This window comes from Triturus cristatus, chromosome 2_2 (assembly GCF_964204655.1).
Source record: "Triturus cristatus chromosome 2_2, aTriCri1.1, whole genome shotgun sequence".
NCBI lineage: Eukaryota > Metazoa > Chordata > Amphibia > Caudata > Salamandridae > Triturus > Triturus cristatus.
This window is the reverse complement of record NC_140582.1, coordinates 461,123,816-461,150,166: the sequence shown is the minus strand read 5'-3', so window position 1 is coordinate 461,150,166 and position 26,351 is coordinate 461,123,816. Positions and strand designations below refer to the sequence as shown.

At 47.2% G+C, this 26,351-nt stretch overlaps 1 protein-coding gene across 2 annotated transcripts in view; it reads left to right on the top strand.

Annotated features, from left to right (window-relative positions):
• The window catches only part of ADAD1 (adenosine deaminase domain containing 1), a 756,025-nt gene that overhangs the window by 276,150 nt on the left and 453,524 nt on the right, over nt 1-26,351 (top strand). The window lies entirely within an intron of this gene.

Genomic DNA, 26,351 nt, shown 5'->3' with positions numbered 1-26,351 from the left:
CTGTGAGTTTGGCCTCAGCGATCAGCTGACGCCCAAACTGTTATAAGGGATTTGTGAGTCTTCATAGGGACATACGCAGTTCGCACATTACATTCTGACCTTGGCCCCGCTTTTAGTTCTCTGGCTTACAAGGAAGCCATGGGAAGTTAGGATGTTTGGGTGGTAGTTGGGTCAATCACCTATATGGAGTTCAAAGGGCACTTAACATGCCAAGAAGTTCCCTATGAGGACGTACTCCTTACGAGGGCCTATTTGGGACGAGAATGTGGGTACCTTGCCTGGATTGTGGCAGGACAGTGGCAGATGAAAAGCCATTTGAGATTGAGAACCGTTTGATTGATCGAACTGCATCTGGCCATTTCATCGATTTTTGACAACTTTTCTCCGGATCCAAGTGAACCCCAGTCACCGCCAGCACCAGTTTCCCACAAAAAACAACTTCATGATTTCTACCTTTGGCTGAAAAAGACATATCAGGTGTTACCATGGCTACAGCTCTGGATAGCAACTGGCATACTGTTCCTACTCTTCTGGATAGGCTTTGTGACTGTCTTTTCTTGAATGGATGTTCTCTCCCAGAACGCTCTGCAGTATCATGTGAACTTGGTACTGAAACCTCATACGTCATCTCATTGTGAACAGAGAGACCTGTCCTTTGTGAACATGACAGCAGTTTCAGTTCCTGACAGAATAGTTTGGGATAGATTTTCATATGATGTATTTGGTCCCACTGAACTTTTTTAAATACCACATGTACTTGAAAATTTCTTTGCATGATTTCATCACCTCTAGTACATACTCTGACAATTGGGATTTTGAAACTGTAAATAGTATGCTATCTGATTTAGAATTGTCTGCAGCATTTTCGAAAGATGAAATGTTTGATTCATCTGATTTTGACACCATGTAGTTTTACCCAACACGATGGTCATCATTTCCTGCCTAAAACAAGTGCACCACGTAATGTTTTCTCATACCACCAATAGGAACATTGCCCAACACCACCAAAAGCTAGTTCATAAAAGTTTGCACAGAAGATGGCTTATTTGTCTGGGTTCAATACATCTGATCCACGCTCATAATATAAGCTTGCATCTAAATCTGCACAGAAAATATGCTTACTAATACGAAACAGATGTACTCTGCATCCTTTATTGCCCAACTGTCTGAACAGGGTTTCGACTTATAGACATAAAAGCTGTCTGGGGTACTAAGGACTGGCATCTTCAGGGAACTCGAGGCACTATTTAGAGCATGCCTCATACCACAACAAATTATCTTCCTAAACACTGTGCAAGAGACTTCCTGTCTTGGGTTAGCCAAGATTAAGGTCTTGAACACACCTCGTATTCCCTTGCTTTCACATTTGGAGGGATGGTGAAACTATACAGACGATGGTGAAGGTACACTAGATGACATCATGCATGGCGTTTCATACAATTCTACAGACCGGAATTGGAAGGGATGATCAGTTTGGCCCATCTACACAAATAGGTCTCAATTAAGATAGAAGGGTACCACCAAAGGGTTCAGTATCCATAAGCCTGACTTAAGCTATGTACAATGAGAACATCCGGGGTAGGAAACATCATACAATGTTGGGAAGTTATGCCTCGATTGGCTAAAAACCTTGACACTTTCCCAGGTGGAACAACTCTTGTCCTTCCTCTCAGAAGACATGGATTTAAGGGATTTTTTGCTAGTTCTGCGGAAGCCACGTTGTAAGCGCTTCTCATGCGCTGTCTATATGAAATTTGGAAAATCTCTCAATTCGAAGCTGCAAAGAGATTGTGTAAAATTGACAGTTAACTTAGAAAAGGCTTTGGCTGTGGTTAACAATGGTATGACCACGCTGACATCCAGAATTTATTCACTGGGCAACATTGTATCTTCTGCTATAGATATACTGGAGCAAGATCTGTCCATTAAACAACAGGGGCAATCACAGTTCCGTTCTATTATGTCATTAAGCTGGATCCTTGCGCTCCAGTTACGTGCCCTGGCGATATATCAATAATACGTCTCTGTTCTCTGCATATCATTTGAGTGAAAAGCAGACAACAATGGCACAAAGGGATGCAAAATATACAATCATGCGCATTGAAAAATTAAACCAATTCCCTTTCACTGTGGCAGTCACCATCTACAGAATGGTTAATTCATGGCCATATAACATTGCCAGTAACAACTTTACAGTTTCAATATTGCCTAGAACACCACCCGGTAGGCAGGTATGAAGCAATGGGTAGGAAATTCATCCATGAATCTTGGGAATTACCGTATAGATTTAGATGCAGGAACGGGGATACTGAAGTATTTCTCAGTGGTACAGACTCCGAGAATTCATTGAGTGGATCTCTCATTTACCAGGATATTCTGCTTCATGGGGCCTGTAATGGTTCAGTTGCAAACTTGTCCTGTCGTATGAAAGGGTCTCCAGCTGCAGTGATTAATCCAGTGTTCAGGCTGCTCTCAAATGGGAGTTGCTTCATGCTGAATGATCAAGGTTTATGTTTATGTTTATGTTAGTTTATTTATATAGCGCATATATACCGGCAGGTCTCTTAGCGCTTGACAGAAGGAGATTGCATCAGAGGGTACAGACAATCCTTGTAGCGAGCACAGTTAAAGAGTATCCTCAAATAGCAGGGTTTTTAACAGCTTTCGGAACGGAAACAGACCCGTTTCTTTACGCAAAGAGTCAGGTAGTTGGTTCCAGAGACGTGGCAGAGTTGTGGCAGAGTTGTGGGATGCTTACAGGCATCGCATATCTAGTCACAGTAAGTTCCAGGGTCACTTGTTGTATGCAAGTATTATTTCCACTGACCCACACAGTCAGGGATGCGCCGTTATGGCCTTCATTGAATGTTTCCTTTATACGGTTTGATATTCTGAGCCGAATGAAAGCCATTTTATAGAGATGTGCCCTTAACCAAAGCCCAAGAGACTTTTGATCTTAAGGTTGCAAGATACTCAGCTGAAATACAGACACTGGTACGAACTAACTGCCGTTTCCATTTCAGAGAAATGATACAGCGTATCTTTCACATGTCTGATACGAAGTGTATAGTACACCTAATTAAGACCATAGGTTCTCCACTGTTAGGCACCTTTCAGAGAGTCTTCTGATTGATTCCAGTGTTGTGTGTAGATTTAGATTCCGTATATAGGTTTCCTGATTTATGCCCTTATATAGGTACAATTCATATTGCCCTTATTTAGGCATCGAAAATCCAGCCCTTATTTAGGCATTATCCATGCTAACCAATTTCAGGCATGGTCTCCTACATCCGTCCATCCACGTCACGAGTTCTTGGAAAACCAGACTCTTAAGCCTTTAGGAATTTCCCTTGCTTGGATATTGATTTCTCCAAGAACTCATTTAGTATGCATGAACATCTATTCCTTAGGGGTTCATCCATGACGTTCCGATACCCGACTTTTACGTCAATAAAGGCATTCCTAAACACCTTCAAGATATAAATATACCTGCACTTGACTTGGCAAACTATGGTTCCGACACGATCCAGCTCGACTGCCTACTTATGGTTCGCCACGGCAAGTTCGGACGGAAATCGAGATCCAGCCTGACGCACTGACCAGACGCTGTCCTCCTCCTTGCAGAGAATCCAGCTCCAGTTTTTCTGATTCCCCTTGCGGGGTGTTAGAGATTGAGTCCCGGAAAAGAGATTCCAACCTCGCACATTCTAAGGTATGGAGCAGACTAGAACTTAGAGAAACGTTTGGCAACTCTTGGCAAAACTAAAACTATAGCTATACCTAGCTATACTTTAGAAAACAGCACCTACTTATTACCTCGTACTACACTTAGGTTAGGTACACTGGGGTAGAACTATTTAGAAGCATCAGATGAGTATTCACATTTTAGCCTGTTATGTATGTATTTTAATTAATATAGGTCATAGCTACAAACCATGCTATTGCAGTATTATTTTATCTTACTGCTAACTCTGTACATATTGTACTTCGCAGCCTGTCTTACGATTGTAGCAGTTCATATCTCTTGCATGAGAAATGACTGTTCAATAAACCCTTTTTATTGAAACGGCCGTCTCTCTATTTCTGTGCAAATCTGTAGAAACGAAACATGCACGATTGACTGAGTGAAACTGTTATCAATTGTTTCCACGGTTCTGAGATTGTTCCGACTCTAAGGCAAACAAAGTTGTCATGTTTATGCGGTTGTCAGAAACTAATCCCTTCTTGTGTAATGGAGAAGTTTCTAGTGACCTCTTGAGTTAGCTGGCACACACAAGTAATTAAGTTTAATGTACTCGATAGAGACGTACTGACCTCAGTCCTATGTCAAATCTATAGTGTATATTATTCCAATGCGCAGAGCCTATCCGGGATATAGGAACTACACTACGCTTTTATACACTCAGTATTTGAAAGCATTTTTGTAGGGCTTCCGCTAATCCTGCTACTGGTAGCGAGAATCCTGATTCTAATTTTTCTGCTACGCAATGGGCGTCCCAGTCACCAAGGAGATGGAAAAAAACGCTCTTGGAGCGATGGTATCGTGACCACAAGGTACTCCATCTGGGCACCTTTGGGAGCTAAGCGGATCTTGGTTCCTATCAATCCGACCAGTCTGGATTGAAACTTTTACCTGTTCTCTGCTGCTGGTTCTGCTGACAAAAATGCGTGTTGGATCTCTAAAACTTCCATCGGTTGTGCCACCGGACATGGATGTATTGCTGGACCCGTTAAAATCCCACGTAGTGCAGTGTCTACAGCGTATTCCCATGTTGATGTCGGCATTCTTAGAGCCACCACAGGATGCTTCAGCACCAGTTGGACTGGATACCGGCTCTACTACAGGCGCACAGGCTTTGAATGTTTCCAATACTTCCCCAGCATTGGCTGTGGAAATTGAAGGATATCATCTTTGCTTATTTGACCTGATCTGTTGGGTGTTAATGGGACAGTTGTCTGCGAAGGCAAGCAGCAGCGATGTTGCGTCTCCCATAGAGGACACAGACATTTTGCTCTCCATGTGCTGGGAAGAATTTGGCCTTTTTCCAAAACAACCAAAATTGAACTTTTAAACTATTTTATTTTTCTTTATTCTTACTGAGCACCATGGCATTCAGACGCTCCCAGGGGCTCAAACTATATACATGAACACATTTTAAAGGACTTGTAGAGCTTTTTAACATATATAAAGGATTTCTAGAGTTTCTAGGCATTTTTTGATCAACTTTTAGACATTTTTATTCTGAACATTTTTTACAATGTTTTATGATTGATTAGGACATTCCTTTTTTAGTATGTCATCTGGTCAGATGAGTGAGAGTTATGATTTGTAATGTATCCCAATATAGGCTTTGGTAGTCACCTAACCTTTCACCTACATTTACCATGCCATGGTACTACATAGCTGGTTTGTGCTGTCCTTTTACCTAGTTAGGTGCTGCATAAATGTGTGGTTTTTCCCGAAAACTAGCCTTATTTATTATGCATAAGGATTCTCTGAATCACAGCAGGACTACCATCTTCTGCATAATAACTATGTATAAGGGCCATCACTTTTGTCATCCTCGGCCGACATGACACAGCAAGGTAGAACCCCTGAGGGTACCTTTTTGGGTATATAGACATCATACCTTTGCTGGGGCAGGCCTAGGAGAAAGACTTCCATGCTACACACCGACGTGAGATGCTGAAGCTCCTGCACGCAGACACTCCAGCACGCAGGGGTCTGACATCCCTCGCGGGGTGTCCATCTCGAAACCAAGTCGGGGTCCAACAGTTTCCAACGTCAGGTAATAGGGTTGGCGTCATCCTAGGCTGATTTTTGGCTTTACAATTAAAATACATGCTAGGTACATTTAGGTACATCTAGTTACGGTCTGCATGGTAGGGTTACGGGCAATTACGGTCATGTATTTATATGCCTACATATATTTATTGTTTTAGCACTATGGTAGAAATCTACCATCCATTTACTCTGTTGGTGATTATCATAGTTTATATCGGTTTCTGTCTTATGGTTGTTGCAGCAGACATTTTACACTAGAATGACGCTGGCTCAATAAATGCTTATTGAAAACATCCCCATCATTTATTCTGTGTATCTCTCTGAGACAAAATGAGCATGGGTGAGTGAGCGAAAAGTACTGTACTGTTTCCATAATTCAGAGGTATCAGGGTTGTCATGTTCAATAGTTGCCCAAAACTATTTTCTCCTTGGTAAGAGGAGTTCATAGTGGCACTGTGAGCTAGCTGGTATGTAGGCGATCATATCCGGTGGGGGTGTTTGGAATCCGTCTGGACACCAGCCTCACAGTTTGTTGTCTAAACGCGCAGATCCTATACAGATTTATAGGAACTACACAAAAGGACTGTGATTGCCATAGTATATACTCTTATGGCACTCCCTCAAGGGGCATTCTGCCAAACATCCTCAAACAACTACAGAACGAACATGGGGCAGGTCCTGCCCTGGATTTGAGGGTGAAATGTGTAGGAAATTTTCCAGTTGTCTCTGAAATTATTCTTTCTAATGTGAAAGGTGAAGCATCTTCTTTGGCTATACACCAGCGACTTTCTGTGGGGCTATTGCAGACCGCGAATGCAAGTTGCCTGTTTTTATTTCCCAGATGTATACGTCCTTAGGACGTACTAGTTTGGGGACCAGACCTTCTTTTTCAACTCTTTGTCAAACCTGTTTCTGACAAGGATGCCTGCCCCACCCATTATTTTCCAAAGAAAACCTGGGATAAAACTAAATGACGACAACAGAAAGGCAGACCTCGTGGCGGTTTGCCACCCCCAGAGTACTCTGAACAGCGTTACGATTTTCATGACCGCTCTGAGATTGACTCCTGATAGTTTTCAAATCCCTGTTCTCCTCGTTTCTTTCAGGACTCGTCTGACCAGCAGTACAACAGAGGAGGAAGATCTGATCGCAGCCAAGGTTAGTACGTGCAGCCTAAAAGGGGAAAGAGCACTCTTTTGACATAAAGATCAAGGAGGAGGATCAAGCACCTACTTGTATGCCCCCTTTTCAAAAGAAGACAGTTTCAGCATTGCAGCGAAATATGCCGCAGATGGTGAGAACCCTTCTTCTGGACAGGAGTTGGGCAGTGACTCTCTACGACAGCGCAGCAGAAGTCACCATAGTGCGCAAGACACTCCATCAGCTTCTGAAGGCAAGAGCAACTGAAACTTTCATCACGGTACAGACCGCGGACACCAGCGTTGCATCGCCTGACACTCTACCACTTGGATATTCAGATTGAGGGTGTAGTTAAACGTACCATTAAAGCCATCTTTTGGGAGAAATGGACTTCTTCATATGATATTCTTTTGGCTGGGGTTGATTGGTCTCCACCTTTTATTCTTGCATGTCCCCAGGGTAAGAATGGTATGCTCCCTTCTTTTTTACATCTAGTCCCGGATGAACTTCAACGGGTGTATGCTTCTGAATGGGCCCTTGCTTTGTCCCTTCCTTTATATCAAAACCAAGCTGTTTGGGATAAGGATTCCCTTTTCATGTTATCCCCATCTGTTCCACTCCCCAGCTTCAGCCGCAATATCCAATTAAATGTGATGCCAAAGCGACTGTTAGACATTCTTACTCAATTGGAGTACCAGGAGTAATTGAACCCTGTGCATCTCAGATGAACAATCCTCTTTTTCCGGTTTAAAACCCGATCACTCCTATCGCTTTGTTTTAGATTGACATTTAAATAGTCCTAACTGCACATTATGCTGTCCAGAATACACATAGTACAGCTTTGTTTAATAATATTGTTTGTAAAAATTTTAAAAGCCACACTTGATATTTCCAATGTTTTTTTCAGTCACAATTTGGATCATGAGAGCTGTGATTGTTCTGTTTACACTGCCCTTGGATCCCAGAAGCAATACCCATTTGCCTCTGGGCTGTAACAGCCCAGATGTTTTTATGGCACGGATTGTATCAATTCTACATGACAGTGACCCAGATGCTTTGTCCTGTGTCAATGACATTTACTTAAGAGTTGATGAATTAAATCCTCATTTGGCTAGAGGGAATCGCATAATTACAAAACTTGCTGAACTAGGTTACAAGTTCAATTTTTCTAAATCTCATTGCTTTCCTCGGTGTCCTTTTACTGTGTTATAAATTAACTGAGGGTCGGAGCCTAGCTTGTCCTCACACGTTTTAGAAAAATGTGCACAATTGCAAACACCTAATACGCTTAAAAAGTTGACATTTTTGGTCGTTTTTTTTGTATTTTGAGAGGACGTTTATTCTATGCTGTAACGTATTAAATTGCTTTTATTTTTTGATGCGTACAGATTTTTCCGCATCATTCTGGATACCTGAAAACACTGAGATTCTCAGATCTGTACAGTCTGATTTGCTTGAAACGTGCCATTTACATACACATCATAATATAACAAAATTGGATTTACCTATGTCACATTTAAAGAAGGTGAAACTATGCCTATAAATCGTACTTACATTCCCTGGCGCAAATTAGTTTTGCGTCAATTGAAAAAAATACTAACAGTGGTCCAGATTGCCATCCTCAAGGAAAGGCCTCTGGTTCAAGGTAAAAGCATTATATGTGTTTCTCCTGTGCTTGCGTTGGAGGCTGTCGCAAAAGCTAGCATTCCTAACTCCAAAGCCCTTCTTCCCCGGTGGATTCCATAGGCTACGTCCTTAACAGCCATTGAAGTCGACAATGTCTTTGACCCTTCATTACAGACTCAAGAAGTTTTGCAACATGAGCATGTCTATCCTGTACATTCTTCAATTCTCCCACTTGATGAATAAAAATGTATTATCTACAGTGACGGTTCTGTGTAACCGGCTACAGTTTCTAGCGTTTTTCAACCTACCTTTACTCGTACTCCGTCTTGGAGACAGTACTGCGCAGTTGGCTGAAATAAAGGCATTGTTCCTCGCACTTGAACGAATGAATCCTGAGTTCCCCACAGTTCTAGTGTGTGATTCTTTTTACTCTGTTTAATTGTTTAATGATAATTTGCATTTCTGACAACAAGGATTCCAAGGGTAGCACAGTCAAGCATAAGATGCCAGTCAGTCGGTCATGATAACTTTATCTTGCCACTAAAATAACGGCATAAAAAGTATTCTACAAGCAAACAATCGTCAATATTAAAATCATTATGAATTATTAAGCATCTGCCAATATACACAAGATAAATTAAATACAGCTAAGATTATAGAAATATCAAACCAGCCCAGTCTAAAAACAAACAATTCATGTAAATGTAAACAGGATTTAGTTGGCTTGACCCTTTTTTTGCTTGTGGGGGACAGGCTATAAGAGTAATCTCCTTTTTATAACCGACATGAAGAAGAAAGCTAAACAGAAGCTTACTAAAGGATCAGCTAATAACTGGAGATAATAGCTGGACGACATTGTCTGAAGTTAAATTTGCGCATAAGCGGGAGAATATGTCCGTTTCTTTCCTCAGTATAGAACTTACAAAAAAATACAAAATGAAGCTCACTCTGAGGAGATCGCACATCACATGGACAAGGAGGAAGGGCATCAATAGAATAGCTTTTAGATGGATGGCCTAGCATAAGCGGAATATATATATTTTTTTTTGTAAACAAATTTTATTCGTCCAAGACACATTCAGCGAAGCTCTGTGGCCCAGAGACTTCAACCACATCAAGAGACAACATACCAGCTTTGACATTTTTCTCATGAAATATCATACAACGACTACAAAAGAGACATGCAGAACCAAGGCAGTCCCCTCCCTGAAAAAAACATATAACCACCCCCCACCCCACTCCCCCACCCATCGCACTGTCCATCCAGTCAAAGCAGCAAATCTGTACACGACTACTATTCTGTTCTCTCCATGACCCATAACCCCCAGACCCGGCTGCGCCTGGTACTCCAGTGTGCCATGCCCCTTTAAAGCTGGAGGGAGATGGTCCACCACCCACCCAATTATTCCTCTAATATGGGCCCTAATTCCAGTCCCCTGTAGTCCGCCCAGCGCTTCCATATTTTAAAATTTTTGCGAGGGAGGCCCCGTGCCACATAGATGGGGGCCTCTAGTCACATACAAAAATCGAGACCGGTCTTCCAGACAGATATTGAAGATGCGACTGTCGCCTTCCACGCCCTCGCTATATCTCGCTTGGCAAGAGTAAAACCCAGGAGCATCAGATGTCGCTTATAGACATTGCCCCCTATATCCTCCATCACATGCAGGGGCACCAGTTTGGGGGACCGTGGGAGATCCCAACCCAGCACCTCTGACAGACAGGTCAAAACCCCCCGCCAGAACCTAGTTAATACAGAACAGTCCCATACCGTGTGTAGCAGCGTCCCCTCTGCATTCAGGCAACGGAGGCAATGCGGAGAAGCCACCAGGCCCGCCTTAAACAAACTAACTCTGGTGAAATAGACTCTGTGCAGATATTTAAACTGGATGAGCCGAAGACTCACAGCGACAGCCGCCCCGCGTGGCGAGGCCAGGGCCTCCATCCAGTCCTCCTCCTCCAGCTGACCCACATCCTCCTCCCAAACCTCACGGAGATGCTGCAACGACGGGGAGCAGTGTGTTACCAGGGATTGATAGATTCTCAATCTTGTGGTCTCGTAAGTAAGCGGAATATATTTTAGTTGCAACCTCAGTAATACATATCTATGTTGGGGGTTCGTGACAAATGTCAGGTAAGAGGTTGAGGTATTATTTATACTAGGGGTAGGTGATATTCTCTAACTGCAGTCATGTTATAGTTAAGCTCTCACCTGCCTCTCTCTGCCAAGATAATCTAATAGTCGACCCTTCAATTCTTTTCTTAATAAGGTCAGCCATAACTTCGCATCCTCGTACAAGTTATGTAAGCTGATTGCCTGCAAGTTGGTCTCAATATATTTTAGCCATTTTATTTTATCTACACCATCCAATTTCAAGCAATCCTTCAGGATATCTCTAGTTAGGTCTAACGTTTCTTTTCTCCAGACTGAGTGCCACAGAAGAATCGGTGCAATACAAATCTGATCTGTAATGTAAAGCAAATTCAGCTCAGAGTGACGGTTATAGGAGGAACAGAATTGTGGGATACACCCCAATACCCCAATTTATTCAAAAAGCCATCCTCTATACGCTGCAGTTTTGTTGTATCAGTTATGCCCCAGATAGCTGCCCCAGAGCAGGCAACAGATATTGTCTTTGCCTCATAAATCTTTTTTATTACTTCAATTGGCCTCGATCCGAGTTCGTTTATGAAGCTCAAGAGCCCTCCAATACATTTTTCCGTTATGAGCCCTCTATTAGTCACCATATTTTGCCAGGTATTTTTCCTATCAAACATGACCCCTGGATAGGATAGTTAAAGGTATCCACGACCTTTAGCTTTGGCCCGTCTATAAACATTCTAGGTTTTTTCTGTAGTCTTTATCCTGCAACAAGTACAAAAGACTGATAGGTTTATCTTCAGGTCCAGGTTATTCATACATTTTGCATAATCCTTTAAGTCTCTACAGTGCATTGCCAGTTCGTGCCAGCAGCACTGTCTCATCTGCATAGATGTCACAGTTCCCTTTGGAATCGCGGGGGTGCCGCGAGCAACGCTGCCATTTGCGTGGCTCGGGCTACCCTCCGCGCTTACCTACAATGTGGAGAGAGGCTCCGTGACGTGTGGCGCCGGGTCCAGGAAGCGAGCGGCTCCTACGCTCTTCCTCGATGCAGCAGAGGAAGCGTGCGTGAGGACGTCAACCTGGAAGCACTCAAAAGAGGCTTCCGGGCTGAAAACGAAGCAGATTATTTTGCTTCTGGATCGGAGTTACACACTGTGAAGGAACAGAGTCTTCTGTTGCGGCAAGGTGGTGGAGGGTACCTGTGGTGGATTATTAAATGAAAACCCTGCATGATACTTGGGCTCTACTTACCTTGAATATCAGAATTTGGGCATTGAACATTCATGGAGAATCTTGCTAGCTTTGACCACTAAAGATTTTACGGACTGCCACTTTTGAAAACTTGTTATCTAGCCACTATTAACTTTGATGAGAAAGCATTTATGCCTTGATGTCATTATAAATTGTTTGACCGGATAAGAATCATTATCGGTCACCGCAAGTGCAAGAGTACAACCTACGATTCCTTGCACTCGCAGCACTTGGTGTATAATTGTTTATTATTGTTTCCTAACAGGGGGTTATGAGGTCTTAATAGGGTTCATCCCCTGTGACGCTTGTTTTCATTATCATGTTGGTGGGTATTGTGTGTGTGTGTGTGTGTGTGTCCCATTGATAACATTACGGACTTAGATATAGGTGCCTAACAATAGCGCACATATTCATTGCTTAGTTCTTTATTTTCAGCTACCTTTTACCATCATTTGTCTAAACAGGAATAGGACATTCCTTATGTGCTCTTGTGCAGGACTGTTGTTTTTTTACAGGTAATAAGAGAACGCAAGTTTCCGTATTTAATATGTTAGTGATTATTATCTATGCTCAAGGTATTGTTTCTCGTTTCAGATCTCCCTCCCTGCTGTTCCCTTCCTTTCCTTCCCTCACTTGATCACCTTAACCTTCTGTGCTATTATAGGAGACAGAATTGGGGCTATCAAGGGGTGGACCCACTTGAGCCACGAATCGACCCCGAGGACTCGACAGGGGAGAACCGATAGCTGACAATAGAGTATTGGGACAGGGGATGACTTAATGGAAGGGACATCTGTAGTAGACCCATCCAAAGCTGACTCCACAGCGTTGGTATATAGTGCAAATAAAAATGGGGCGAGGACGCACCCTTGTCTCATGCCACAGGTAATTCTAAAGTGTCTTGTGCATTTGCCTTCTCTCCCATATCGGACACAAGCCGTAGCATCAGAGTACATCTCACGAATAAAATTAACTATTGGAATCTCAATTCCAATGGCTTCCATTACTGCCCATAACTTGAATGCAGCACGCAGGCAAAGGCAGCTAATAAATCTATAAAGGCCATATACGCAAGACCTCCGACTCTCGGTCTAGGTCCACTCTCTCCCCGCAGCTCTGCTGTGCCGTCTCTTGCCTCCAGACCCGACCTCCTCCTTGGGAGGTTCGAGGCTGCTGTCCGCTCCTGCGCCTGCTGCCCGCTCCAACTGGGACCAGACTGCCTGCTACCACCGTAACCTTTCTCCTCCTTTTTTCCTTCTTTTTCCCTTTTGTGCCACTGTTATTATGCCCATCTGTGTCTTGCTCTAATTCAACCACTGTTTTATTTTCTCGTGCCTGCCTGTTGTTTCCCCCCCCACCCCCCCCCCCCCCGAATTCCCCTGCTCCTGCCTCCCAGCCTCTCCTTCCTCCCACCTCCCCTACTTAATAGCGGCCCCTGCGCGGTCGCGCCGCTGGCGCGCCAAAGGCAAGCCTGTCTGCGCCCGAACGCGGCCAGCGCCAAGAACGCTTGACCTCCCACTACCCATCGCTATGATACCACCACCCTCCTCCTACTCAACCCTGGAAGACTTAGAGAATGACAGCAGGCCTAGCTGAACATGACCCACGGGCAGTTCCCCTGCCTCCACTGCTGCCAGACCCTCACCGCCACCCCGGCCACCAACACCGCCGACGCCCGCACCGGCGACACCCTAAAATGCATCCTCTGCAACGTACGCTCCGTACACAAACATGCCATGGAAATCTAGACCCAACTTGACTCTCTCTCGTCAGACATCGCCTTCTTCACAGAGACCTGGACCAATGCATCGTCCGCCCCTGACATCAGCACCGCCATCCCAAACGGATACAATATCCAGGAGCGGGCCTTGCCATTGCCCACAAGAGCACCCTCCGCCTCACCACCTCCAGCGAAACCTTCCCCACCGCCGAACACCTGCACTTCCAGATCCAGACCACCCCCAAAGCGACATTCCGAGGAACGCTCGTCTAGAGACTCCCCCCCCCCCCCCCCCCCCCCCGAACACCCTTCGCCATCACCGACTTCATCACACCTCACGCCATTGCCTAAACAAACTACATACTCATTGGAGACCTGAACTCCCATCTCGACAACCCCAACGACCCCAACTCCACTAGCCTTCGTGACATCCTCGCCAGCATCGGAGTTAAACAACTTGTCAACACACCAACCCACAGAGCAGGACACACCCTCGACCCCATCTTCACGGCAAGAAACCGCGTCCAGTTCAGCCACACAACACAGCCGCCATGAACCGACCACCACTGCATACACTTCGCCATCAACAAAACCAAGGCACCCAAACCAGCCCCATGCCCACTACGAAGGAACTGGAGCAAGGTTACCGACGAGCAACTTAAAACCACCCTCACCCGTGACAACCACACTTGGGCACCCGACGCAAACAACGCAGTCGGAAAACTTCACACCTGGATCTCCTACTGCGCAGATGAGCTCGCCCGCTATGCAACCCCGACAGACAACGCCCCAGGAAAGCCACCTGGTTCACCATGGCTCTCCAAGAAGCCAGACGCACCTGCAGACGCCTGGAGAAGAACTGGAGGACCACCAAGACAACCGAAAACCACATCACTTACAAGGACACCATGACGGACTACCACAACCAGATCAGAGCCTCCTAGAGTAACTTCATCCACAACAAAATCCTGGCCAACTCCGCCAACTCCAAGGAACTTTTCAATGTCATTCAAGAATTCACCAACCCACGCAGCGAAGCCACAAACGTCCCCCATCCCAAGACCTCTGCAACAAGCTTGGAACCTATTTCCACCTCAAGATCAAAAACCTCTACGACAACTTCATCGACCATCCACCAGGCGCCACAGATGGCCTCCCACCCCCAGAAACACCAGCCAGCCCACCATCTCCAACTGGACACCGATCACGGCCGAAGACACCGCCTCAACCATGAAAAGCATCCACTCTGGGCCCCCACCGACCCCTGCCCCCCCTTGCATCTATCACAGAGCTGAGTCCGCCATCGCACCCGAACTACAACACACCATCAACACCACCTTCAAAACAGGCCCCTTCTAAGGCGACTGGAAGCACGCAGGAGTCAGACTCCTGCTCAAGAAGCCCACAGCTGACCCCACCGACCTCAAGAACTAACGGCCCATCTCATTTCTCCCCTTCGCAGCCAAAGTTGCAGAGAAAGCGGTCAACAGGAAACTGACACTTTTCAATGAAGAGAACTGCGTCCTCGACCCATCCCAATCTGGATTCCGAAGCAACCACAGCACAGAGACCGCCCTACTCACTGCCACAGACGACATCTGCACCCTCCTGGACCAGGGTCACTCCGCACCCATCCTCCTACTTGACCTATCAGCGGCCTTCCACACAGCCTCCCACTGCACACTAGTCGCCAGACTACACGACGCACGCATACAAGGAACAACCCTGGACTGGATCCGATCATGCCTCACCGGAAAAAACCAAAGGATCAGACTCCCACCCTTCCACTCTGACCCCACGAAAATCACCTGCGGAGTCCCACAGGTTACATCCCTGAGCCCCACCCTCTTCAACATCTACATGGCCCCCCTCTCATCGTCCGATAACACGGCCTCAACATCGTATCCTACGCCAACCACACCCAGCTTATCCTCTCCCTCACCAAAGACCCCACCACTGTCAAACTCAACTTCCTGAAAGAAATGCAAGACGTCGCAGTCTGGCTGACCAACAGCTGCCTGAAGCTCAACGTCGAGAAGACAGAAGTCCTCGACCTCTGTTCCACCCCTTCTGCATGGGACAGCACCTGGTGGCCGACCGCCCTCGGAAGCCCACCTACCCCCTCAGACCACGCCAAGAACCTCAGCATCGTACTCTACTCATTGCTCACCATGAACCGTCAGGTCAACGCCGTCACCTCCAGCTGCTTCAACACCCTCCGCAAGACCTTCAAGTGGTTCCCCCCTGAGTCGAGGAAGACAGTCACCCACGCACTCATCACCAGCAGACTGGACTATGGAAACGCACTCTATGCCGGAATCAACAAGTCCCTACTCCGCAAACTCCAGACAATACAGAACACCACCGCCAGACTCGTCCTTGGCATCCCTCGACACGAACACATCAGCCAACACCTACGAAGTCTCCACTGGCTCCCCGTGGAGAAAAGAGTCACTTTCAAAATCCTCACTCTCGCCTACAAATGCCTACAGAACAATGGACCCAAATACCTAAACAGATTCAACTTCCACGTACCCAAACCGAAACTGGCCGAAACCCCGCGCATCCACAGAGCAGGCAGAAGATCCTTCTCTCACATTGGAACGAGCTATCGGCAGACATCAGACGCGCCTCCTCCCTGAACACCTTCAGGACGACCCTCAAGACCTGGCTCTTTGGCTAAACAGATCTGCGCATCCTCGAACCAGCGAACCTCCCTGCAGGTCTAAGAAATTGGGCAAGGCAGGTTGTCTTGAATTTCCAATAGAATCCGCTCAAGGGCTACTGATATAGTGTTGCCAGTTATGTTTGGGTCCAAACAAATTGTAATTTCCTGCTTCATTTCAGCAATAATTCCCCAAATAAAATTTGGAGTATCAACTTTTTCCAATTTCAAAAGAACCTAATTTCTCCTTGCAATAGAGATCTTTGGTAGTAAATTCTTAGGAGATTTCAGTCTTTGCCTAAATAGCATATGATAGGTAATTGCAACATGATCACTAAAGGCAATAACGTGTGTCTTAATATCAGTAAAAGGGGTTCTGATGGATTCGGAGACCAGGATATAATGAAGAGTTGAGTAATAGGACTCAGTGGAAAACAAAATCTAATTGGCAAGTTATAATATCATATGGATTAATTATCTCAAGGCTGTTAGCTATTAATAGTCTATTTAGAGTGTTCCCATAATCGTTGTACCTGAAGTGAGGGAGACTATCCCCATCAGTGAAACCACATGCGGTAGAACCAACCCTATTACAATTATGGGCATTAAAATCGCCCATCCAAAGTATATCAAGGGGTTTGTGGTAAGATTTCATCAGGTGGCCAATGTCCCTTTCCAATAGTTCTAAGACCGTTGCCAGGTTGCCTACAAAGTTGTTATTGTAGAAATTGATCAGGATCCAGTCCTGACCGTATAGCCCTCACACAGAAGAATTTGGTAATAAGATGAGGTGTTCAGGAATTTAATTACCTTAAATCTAGTTGTATTGGCAACTAGGGTTACTATTCTCTCCCCCCCCCCCCCCACCAGGCTCTAGAACACATTTTGTGTGTCTGGAAGAAATGGTAATCGTCGGTTCGAGGCATGTGGGCTGCTGAATTCATATCTGTGCATAGATCGCCGCCTAGTGTTGGGTCCGGATGTTTGCACGTTGTTGTCCTGGAAGAGTCTTCGAAGTATCCTGGGATAGGTGACTCCTCCCCTGGACTACAGTGCGCATGGGCATCCTCAGATTGTTTTTTTCCGCCATTGGGTTCGGATGTGCTATCTTGACTCAAGTTAGGAAAATCTTTTTTCAGGCCAAAAGGCCTTTAGTTCGCGTCGGTACTGTTCTCGATCGGTATCGATAGTATCTTGTTAGTTTACTAACTTCCAGAACAAACTTTCGCATCTTACCCGACCGTCGATTCGACATCAACGATGGAATCGAGGACACCATTCAAGAGGTGTCCGGTATGCAATGCGAAATATTCCCACGTCGACGTCCATCCGGTGTGCAACAAATGCCTTTCACCGGATCACGACGAATCTACATGCATGGCCTGTGCCAGATTTCGATCCTAGAAGACTCTACGGAATCGACGAGCGGCGAGACTCGAGGCGCAGCAAGCGGCACCGGCCCCGGCCGACATCTTCAACGCCGAGACCGAAGATGTCGAAGAAGTGGAGAACCTACCCTCCAGTCCCGTTTCCGAACATGACTCCGGATCGGAAGACGTCGACGAAACACTATTTCGCAGAGATGAAGACGACACCGAGGTAGGAGACTACAATGAGGCCTTAGGGGCCGAAGAGAGTAGCTCCGGTGACGAGCAAGGCCTACCCGTTCAGACTGAAGAAAGCCCAGTGCAACAGTCTATGGCTCCGGTCGAGGGATCGCCTTCGGGCCTTACCCAAGACCTATCCCGCAGTTCTTCGGCCCCGCCCTCGGGCCCGGCCTCGGACGTTCAGCGGCAGCCATTAATGCCCAAAACGGCTGGTTTCCCTTCTTCAAAACCGAAAGCTGTATTGGTTCAATTGAAACCGAAACCGGCGCTGGTCGGATCGAGGCCCTCCACACCTTCGACGCCAGCAAAACACATCGGCACCGAGCGCACCAAACGAGACTTCGGTGCCGAACTCGAAGCGGCCGACGTCTGAGTCGACATAAGGAAGAAGGCCTTCGGTACCACCAAACCTGCTCGGCTCCCGGCACCGACGCAATCGACTCCGACCCCAAAGGTCAAACAGCCTGCTGCGTCTCACACCGCTTCCACGGCGACACCAAAGCCACACTCATCGAAGAAGTCGACGGCCATTCCCGCCCCTCGACTCGATGACCCACCGGCGCCGAAAAAATCCACAACCGCCTCAACAGAACCGGTCGGTGCAAAAGACTCGAGGGCGCTCCAGACGCGACCCCTTGCTGCGCAAAGCACCAAAAAGAAAATGGTCCTCCAGGACACGTCGGGCTCCGAACCAATTAAAGCTCCAGCAGCCTCTTCGACACCAGCCAACATTACTTTTGGCCTGCCACCATCCACGGCCCCGAAACTGTTCCAAATCAGGACACGGGTGACCCATACCACGATCACGCCTGCCGAACGCTCTGCGGAGACGTCTCCATCGCATCTAATCGACGCCGACACCGGCAGGATGATTATCCATAAACGGAAAATAACTTCGGAGCCGGCTTTGGACTCCTTCAGGATTCCACTTAAAAGAAAGCTGCCTGTGGCTTCAGAACCAGTTCTTTACGAACCTTTCCACTCACCCTACCAGGATCCACAATCCTTCTCTCCCACACACTCCGACACGGATGCGTTGGTGGACTACATGGGTGACCAAGTCCCCTACCCCGGAGACATGGACCCTAACGGCCAACAGGACCCTGATCAAACTTGGGATGACCCTGTGGACCCAGGTGCACCTATGGATGCACAAGACCCGCAACTCTATGGAGCAAAAACATCTCCCACAGAGGACACGGCAGCGTTCAACGCTCTAATTGAACGTGCTGCGGCCAATCATGGGGTGCAACTTCACTCGGACACCGTCGAGGACGACTTTCTTATGGATACTTTTGCATCCTCAGAAAGGAATATAAAAACTCTACCCATGTTGAAGGGTGTCCTCAAACCAGCAAAGGACATCTTCAAGGAACCCACCAGGGCAAGAGTGATAAACCCCAGGATCGACCAGAAATACAGATCAGCGCCTGGGGACCCTACTTACATCAGAGGCCAATTACCTCTGGATTCCATTGTCGTTGCGAATGCTCGCAAGAGGGCACACTCACAAACAGGTGACGCTCCTCCCCCGGACAAAGAGTCCAAGGTGTTATAGACCTCTGGCAAACGGGTTGCCGCCCAGGCAGCCAACATATGGCGCATTGCCAATACTCAAGCACTCCTCGCTCGCTACGATAGAGCGCACTACGACACATTAGAGCAACTAATCCAACATCTCCCTGACCAATACAGAGAAGGTGCAGAGATCCTCATCAGGGAGGGACAGCTCCTCACAAACGCATCCATCAAGTGTGCGCTGGATGCCGCAGACACAGCTGCCAGGGCCATAAACACTAGCGTCATGCTGCGACGACATGCCTGGTTACGAATCTCCGGATTCAAACCTGAGGTGCAAAACAACATACTCAACCAGCCTGTCAACCCCGACTATTTATTCGGCCCGGAGGTTGACACCACCCTAGAGAAAATAAAGAAGGACACGGACACTGCAAAGTCCATGGGGGCTCTCCAGACTCAGTCCTTTCGGAGCGGCTCCTTTCGTCGCCCCGGAAATAAAGGAGCAGGTAGAGGACAGGGGTCACAGCAAACATACAACAAGGGCAATACACAAACCACCTACGATAAAAACACCCGGGGTGGATATCGTGGCTCCAGTACAAAGGGCAGAGGACGCGGCTACGGCAACACCAGGTCCTCCCCCAAGAACAAGCAGTGACGCCCTCTCCCTTCCTCCCGACCACATAACACCTGTCGGGGGAAGGCTACAAAGGTTCCTGTCCACGTGGACCTCCATCACCACGGACAGGTGGGTCAAAGATATTGTCAAATACGGTTACTGTCTAGAACTAACCTCCACTCCACCCACAATACCTCCAAAAAACCGTCCTATGTCCTCAGAGCACTTAACGCTCTTACAGCAGGAGGTGCAAAGTATGCTTCTAAAAGGCGCAATAGAGGTCGTACCCGTCCACGAGCAAGGTACGGGGGTGTACTCCCTGTACTTTTTAATACCGAAAAAGGACGGGTCACTCAGACCTATATTAGACCTGAGACCCCTAAACAGATACATTCTTTCCGAGCATTTTCACATGCTCACTCTACAGCAAGTCCTCCCGCTGCTCAAGCAGGGAGACTTTCTAGCCACACTGGACCTCAAGGATGCGTATTTCCACATACCCATTCACCCCTCACACAAAAAATACCTCAGGTTCACTGTTCAAGGGCAGCACTACCAATTCAAAGTCCTTCCCTTCGGCGTGACAACGGCACCCAGGGTTTTCGCAAAGTGCCTAGCTACTGTGGTGGCACATCTACGGAGGCAGCACATACACGTCTACCCTTACCTGGACGACTGGCTTGTTCAAGCAAAGTCAGCCCAGCAATGTGCCAGCCACATGTCCCGCACCATTCACCTCCTTCACAGTCTGGGGTTCTCACTGAATTACCCAAAATCCCATCTACAGCCCGCACACGTACAACAGTACCTAGGTGCGACTATAGACACTCTGGCGGCCACAGCTCAGCCAAATTTGGTGAGAATCAACAGCATGCAAATGCTGATTTCCAAGTTCAAACCACAACACTCCCTTCCCGCGCTAGTGTTCATGCAGTTGATAGGCATGATGGCCTCCTGCATCTTCATAGTCCCGCACGCGAGACTACATATGCGCCCGCTTCCGGAGTGCTTAGCACGTCAGTGGAATCAGGCTCAAGGACAGTTGAAAGACCTAGTGTTGGTGAGCGGTCGGGCATACAACTCTCTGCATTGGTGGAATCCACAAAACCTTTGCAAGGGCCGACCTTTCCAAGAGCCTGTCCCACAGATAATACTGACGGCGGACGCGTCTCTCCAGGGATGGGGAGCTCATGTACTCCATTACACAGTGCAGGGACTATGGACACAACAACAAAAGAAGATGCACATCAACCTTCTAGAGCTGATGGCAATCTTCCTCGCTATGAAAGCATTCAAAGTACACTTGTGCAACAAAGTCGTGTTGATCCGGACGGACAACATGACTGCCATGTACTACATACAGAAGCAGGGAGGAACACACTCTCCGCAGTTGTCTCATCTGGCTCAGAGCATGTGGAAGTGGGCCATTCAAAGGAACATGTTCCTCATGGCAGAACACCTCCCCGGCAAAGACAACCAGATGGCGGATCTGCTCAGCAGACACAGCCACCAGATGCACGAGTGGGAGTTACACCCATCAGTACTCCAACCGTACTTCCAGCAGTGGGGTCATCCAGAGATAGACCTATTCGCGACAAGCGAAAACGCAAAATGCCAAAGCTTTGCCGCCAGGTTCCCACATCCGCAGTCGCAGGGCAATGCGATATGGATGAACTGGTCCGGCAGATTTGCGTACGCTTTTCCCCCAGCACCACTGATACCGCTGGTGGCACGCAAACTGCGTCAACACTCACTGACGCTCGTCCTGGTTGCTCCAACGTGGGCACGCCAGCCGTGGTACACCACCTTTCTCGAACTTTCCGTGGTGCCCCATCAAAGGCTGCGGGTCAAACCCGAGCATTTGACGCAGAACCATGGAGAGATTCAGCACCCAGATCCACAACAGCTGAACCTGGCAATCTGGCTCCTGAAGTCCTAGAGTTTGGCTACCTAAACCTGCCACCTGACTGTATGGACATCATTAAGGAGGCCAGGAGACCCACTACCAGAGCTTGCTATGCAGCAAAATGGAAGAGGTTCGTCATTTATTGCAATAATAATGACATTAACCCGCTAGACGCATCCATCCAAAACATTATTTGTTACCTATTACACCTATACCGATGCAATCTGGCGTACACCTCTATACGTGTCCATTTGACCGCAATATCAGCCTATCTGCAGACCAGGCAGCACCTCTCTCTATTCAGAGTGCCTGCCATCAAAGCATTCTTGGAAGGACTCAAACGAGTCATTCCACCAAGCCACCCACCAGCTCCAATGTGGAACCTCAACTTGGTCCTCACACGCCTGATGGGTCCACCCTTTGAACCTCTACACTCATGCGAGATTCAATTCCTTACCTGGAAAGTAGCTTTCCTAGTAGCGATCACTTCTTTGAGAAGAGTTAGTGAACTCCAGGCACTAACCGTTCAAGAGCCATTTATACAGGTTCACGCCAACAGGGTCGTACTACGTACCAACCCCAAATTCATGCCAAAGGTGGTATCGCAGTTCCACATGAATCAAACCATTGAACTGCCCGTTTTCTTCCAAAACCCACAAACTGTCGCAGAAAGGGCACTCCATACACTAGATGTCAAAAGGGCCCTCATGTATTATATCGACAGGACCAAACCCTTTAGGAAAACACAACAACTTTTCGTTGCCTTTGCCCCACACCACAAAGGTAACGCTATCTCCAAAGCAGGAATAGCCAGATGGATTGTTAAATGTATTCAAATTTGCTATCAACAGGCTAAACGCACATTAACGATTCCCCCACGAGCCCACTCAACACGTAAGTTAGGGGCCTCAATGGCTTTCCTAGGAAACATTCCTTTGGATGACATATGTAGAGCAGCCACCTGGTCCACTACACATACATTTACCAAACACTATTGTGTAGATGTGCAATCAAAACAGCAGGCAGCTGTAGGACAGGCTGTTCTCAAAACTCTTTTTCAGACCGCTGCAGCTGGCACTGGTAGCCGCCGCTAATAGGAGGTACTGCTATGTATTCTATGCACAGATATGAATTCAGCAGCCCACATGCCTCGAACTGAATATGCTACTTACCAGTATGCATCTGTTCTTGGCATGTAGGGCTGCTGACATTCATATCGCCCTCCCTCATCCCCGGCGCCTGTAGCAGCTGCAGCTCTCAGAATTACTGTAAGCATGGTCATCACTTTCTATATCTACTCCATCACTGCCACAATGGCGAAAAACAATCTGAGGATGGAGAGGATGCCCATGCGCACTGTAGTCCAGGGGAGGAGTCGCCTATCCCAGGATACTTCGAAGACTCTTCCAGGACAACAACGTGCAAACATCCGGACCCAACACTAGGCGGCGATCTATGCACAGATATGAATGTCAGCAGCCCTACATGCCAAGAACAGATGCATACTGGTAAGTAGCATATTCAATACGTATCTGGTCAATTTCCCAGGTTTTCTTGGAAGCATACAATATCATATTGAGTCACCAGAACCAGCCAATCAGAATTACTTTTTTTCTGGTTGGAACCCGCTATGTTCCATGAGAGAATTTTTAGAACTTCCATGTCCCTTTACACTAGGTCAAGTGAGGGGACCATAATGTTTTTTTACACGCAAATTTGCTGGGGGTTTAGAGAGTCAATCGCATGCATCAAGGTCTCCCAATAAGGCATAGCTATTACTGACGGGTACAGCAGCACTTATTTGGGGAGAATAAGTGTTGACAGGGGGCAAAAGGAGATAAGAGCCTTCACCTTAGTCTGTGCAGTTTTAATAGATCTACAAGGTTTGTAAAAGAAACCTAACAGAAGTGCAAAGATCTCAGTGTCAAGTGATAGGATGTTAGGCAACAATCTCAATCAATCACCTACTAGTCGATTATTGAAATTTAGGACTATACAATCCCCTCCTATGGGTTTCAGAGCAAATCCTACCCAATTCACTTTTCTAGCCATAATAAGATGTTGGTATAAATTAATCCTGCTCATCGAAAATTGAGAGCGAGTATAAGGCCTTATGCATTAACGGTTCAGTGAATTCCTGCTGATCGGGTTTCAATTCTGGGATGTTAGCTAGATAGAATAATAACAAAGGGGCATGCTGTCGAGGGCAGATCTAATCTCCCTCCATGTTTTGAACGGCAACGCCCTCTGCAAAATTGCGTGCCCTTGATTAAAGTCCACACCACCCCTTCCGCCCATACAGTCACTATTCCCATGAGGGGTAGTCCCACTATCCACCCTCCCAGTTTGATGCCCCTCTACCGTTAAAATAGAGCAGGTCTTTGGTGGCTGGCGGGCTAATAAGGAGTTCCTTTGCGTGCCCTCAGTCAAGAAGTTATGGGTTTGCACGCTAGGCAGGTCGACCACATTCCCAACCGGCAATGTTGATACAGATTCCCGAAGCAGCAAAGAAGGTGCAGTAGAGTGGTCCAAATGGCCAGATAGTAGTTCAGGTTCAGAATACCTTACCGCTTTTCCCCCTACTAGTTCAGTACCGATTCTTCAATTGGAGAGGAGTTATGCTCTCCCCTATTTTGGATAGTCTACTAAGTATCGGTTGGAGAAGCATTGAAAGGATTTTCTCCAATTTCTGCCATAGGCAGTCAAGGAGGGGAGGGGTGGTGAAATTGTTCTTGGGGCGGGTGGTACTTGTGTTTCCACAAGTGATTCAAAATGAGAGTTTTTATTAAGTTTCACAGACTTGACTATAGCAGATTTTTTAGCCCTTCCTTCTTTCCTTTCACCAGTTCCATCACTGGGCTGCCATCAATTTCGGGATCTTTAGAAATATCAGACGAAGCAGGGGTACTAGAAACTATATTACAATTTGACAAAACTGGTGGAGTGCCTGTGCCATTTAGGTCCGGGACAGAGCTTACCTCTTCCACAAGAGGCGTCGCTCCGTCATCTCAATCTCTTAGATAGCAAATCTGCAGCTCTCAACAACAAAGAGTCCAGTGCATTTATTATTTCACCACCTGCTTCTGTAGTTTTCATTCCGGGCGATGTCAGCGTGGATGGTCGTTGTCAGGTGCAGACCTTCGAGCAGGCGTCAGGACCGGGCAGGTTTCCAGTGCCGTCACCTGAGCAACCCCCCTAGATGGTGTGGGCCTCCTACGCCGCTTTTTAAACTCAAGGAGCAACTCCAGCTCCTACTTTAGGTCTAAGTCAAAGGGGGCATAACATACCTCTCCCTGCAGACACCACCTGTTTAGGAGACACTAAACCCCCCCCCTTTATTGCCGAGTGGGAGGGCGATATTTTACCCCCCGCCACTACACATAGTCTGGGCACCTCTCCCCACACTATTCACCTCTACTGGTCCTGATGAAGCGCCCCGGATCTTTTTGACCACCACTAGGCGCGAAACATGTCGACCATTTGACCTGTACCTTTAGTTACTACTAAACACATCACGTTTTAATTAGTAACACTTTTGCCACGTATTTTAATGTACCAAGGGTACCTTCTTATTAAACTAGCTTCCCTGGTAACCCTTAGGTATTTTTAGTCCTGCACACACCACTAGCACCACTGACCTTGGTACTTCCCCTCCACATACCCGCATGCACCAAACGGCAGCGCTCTTAAAAGATCTCCGCTAAAGAGACCCTTCGGGGGACCCGTAGGGCATTGCACCGCCGGCCCGACGAGGAGCACCGCCCGATGATGAAGCATGACATCCCTCGGGATGTGTGAGGGCAACATGAGACACTCATGCTGTCTCCCCCCTTCCTAAGTACCCCACCCTAGACCTCTATCATATAGATCCTTCTCTTTACTTTCTCTCTGTTGAGGTACGGTCTGGGTTGATTTTCAATCAGACCGACCCTGGAACAGTGCCTTACAGTAATTACCTAATTGACTTTTCGGAGCACAGGCACTGGACCACTAACTTGCTCCTGGTCCCCCCCCTCCCTCCTTTTTTGGATACAGGTGCAGAGGATGACAGGTGTTGCCCTCCCCCAGTGACACAAAAGAAACAGTCATAGCTTTCTCTCCCCTCTCAGGCTTAGATACGCTGGCGGCTACCACTTACTGCATACCGACGTCTCTCTCTGTCACAACCGCTAGCTGTTAATCGGAACGGTGAAGCCAACTGCCATATGCCTGGGGGGGGGGGGCGGGGGGGGTGTTGGGGGGGCAGTGTCTCAGGCCAGAATCCAAGATGGAGATGGTGAAAATGGGCGGGCTGCGGATATAACAATGTGCCCTCTGGTGCAATGACCGTCGCTACGCAGTCCCTCAAGCGGGCACAAGCCGCACCGGCTTAATCCCGGCCGCCTCCGTGCTTTGGGAGCAAAACCC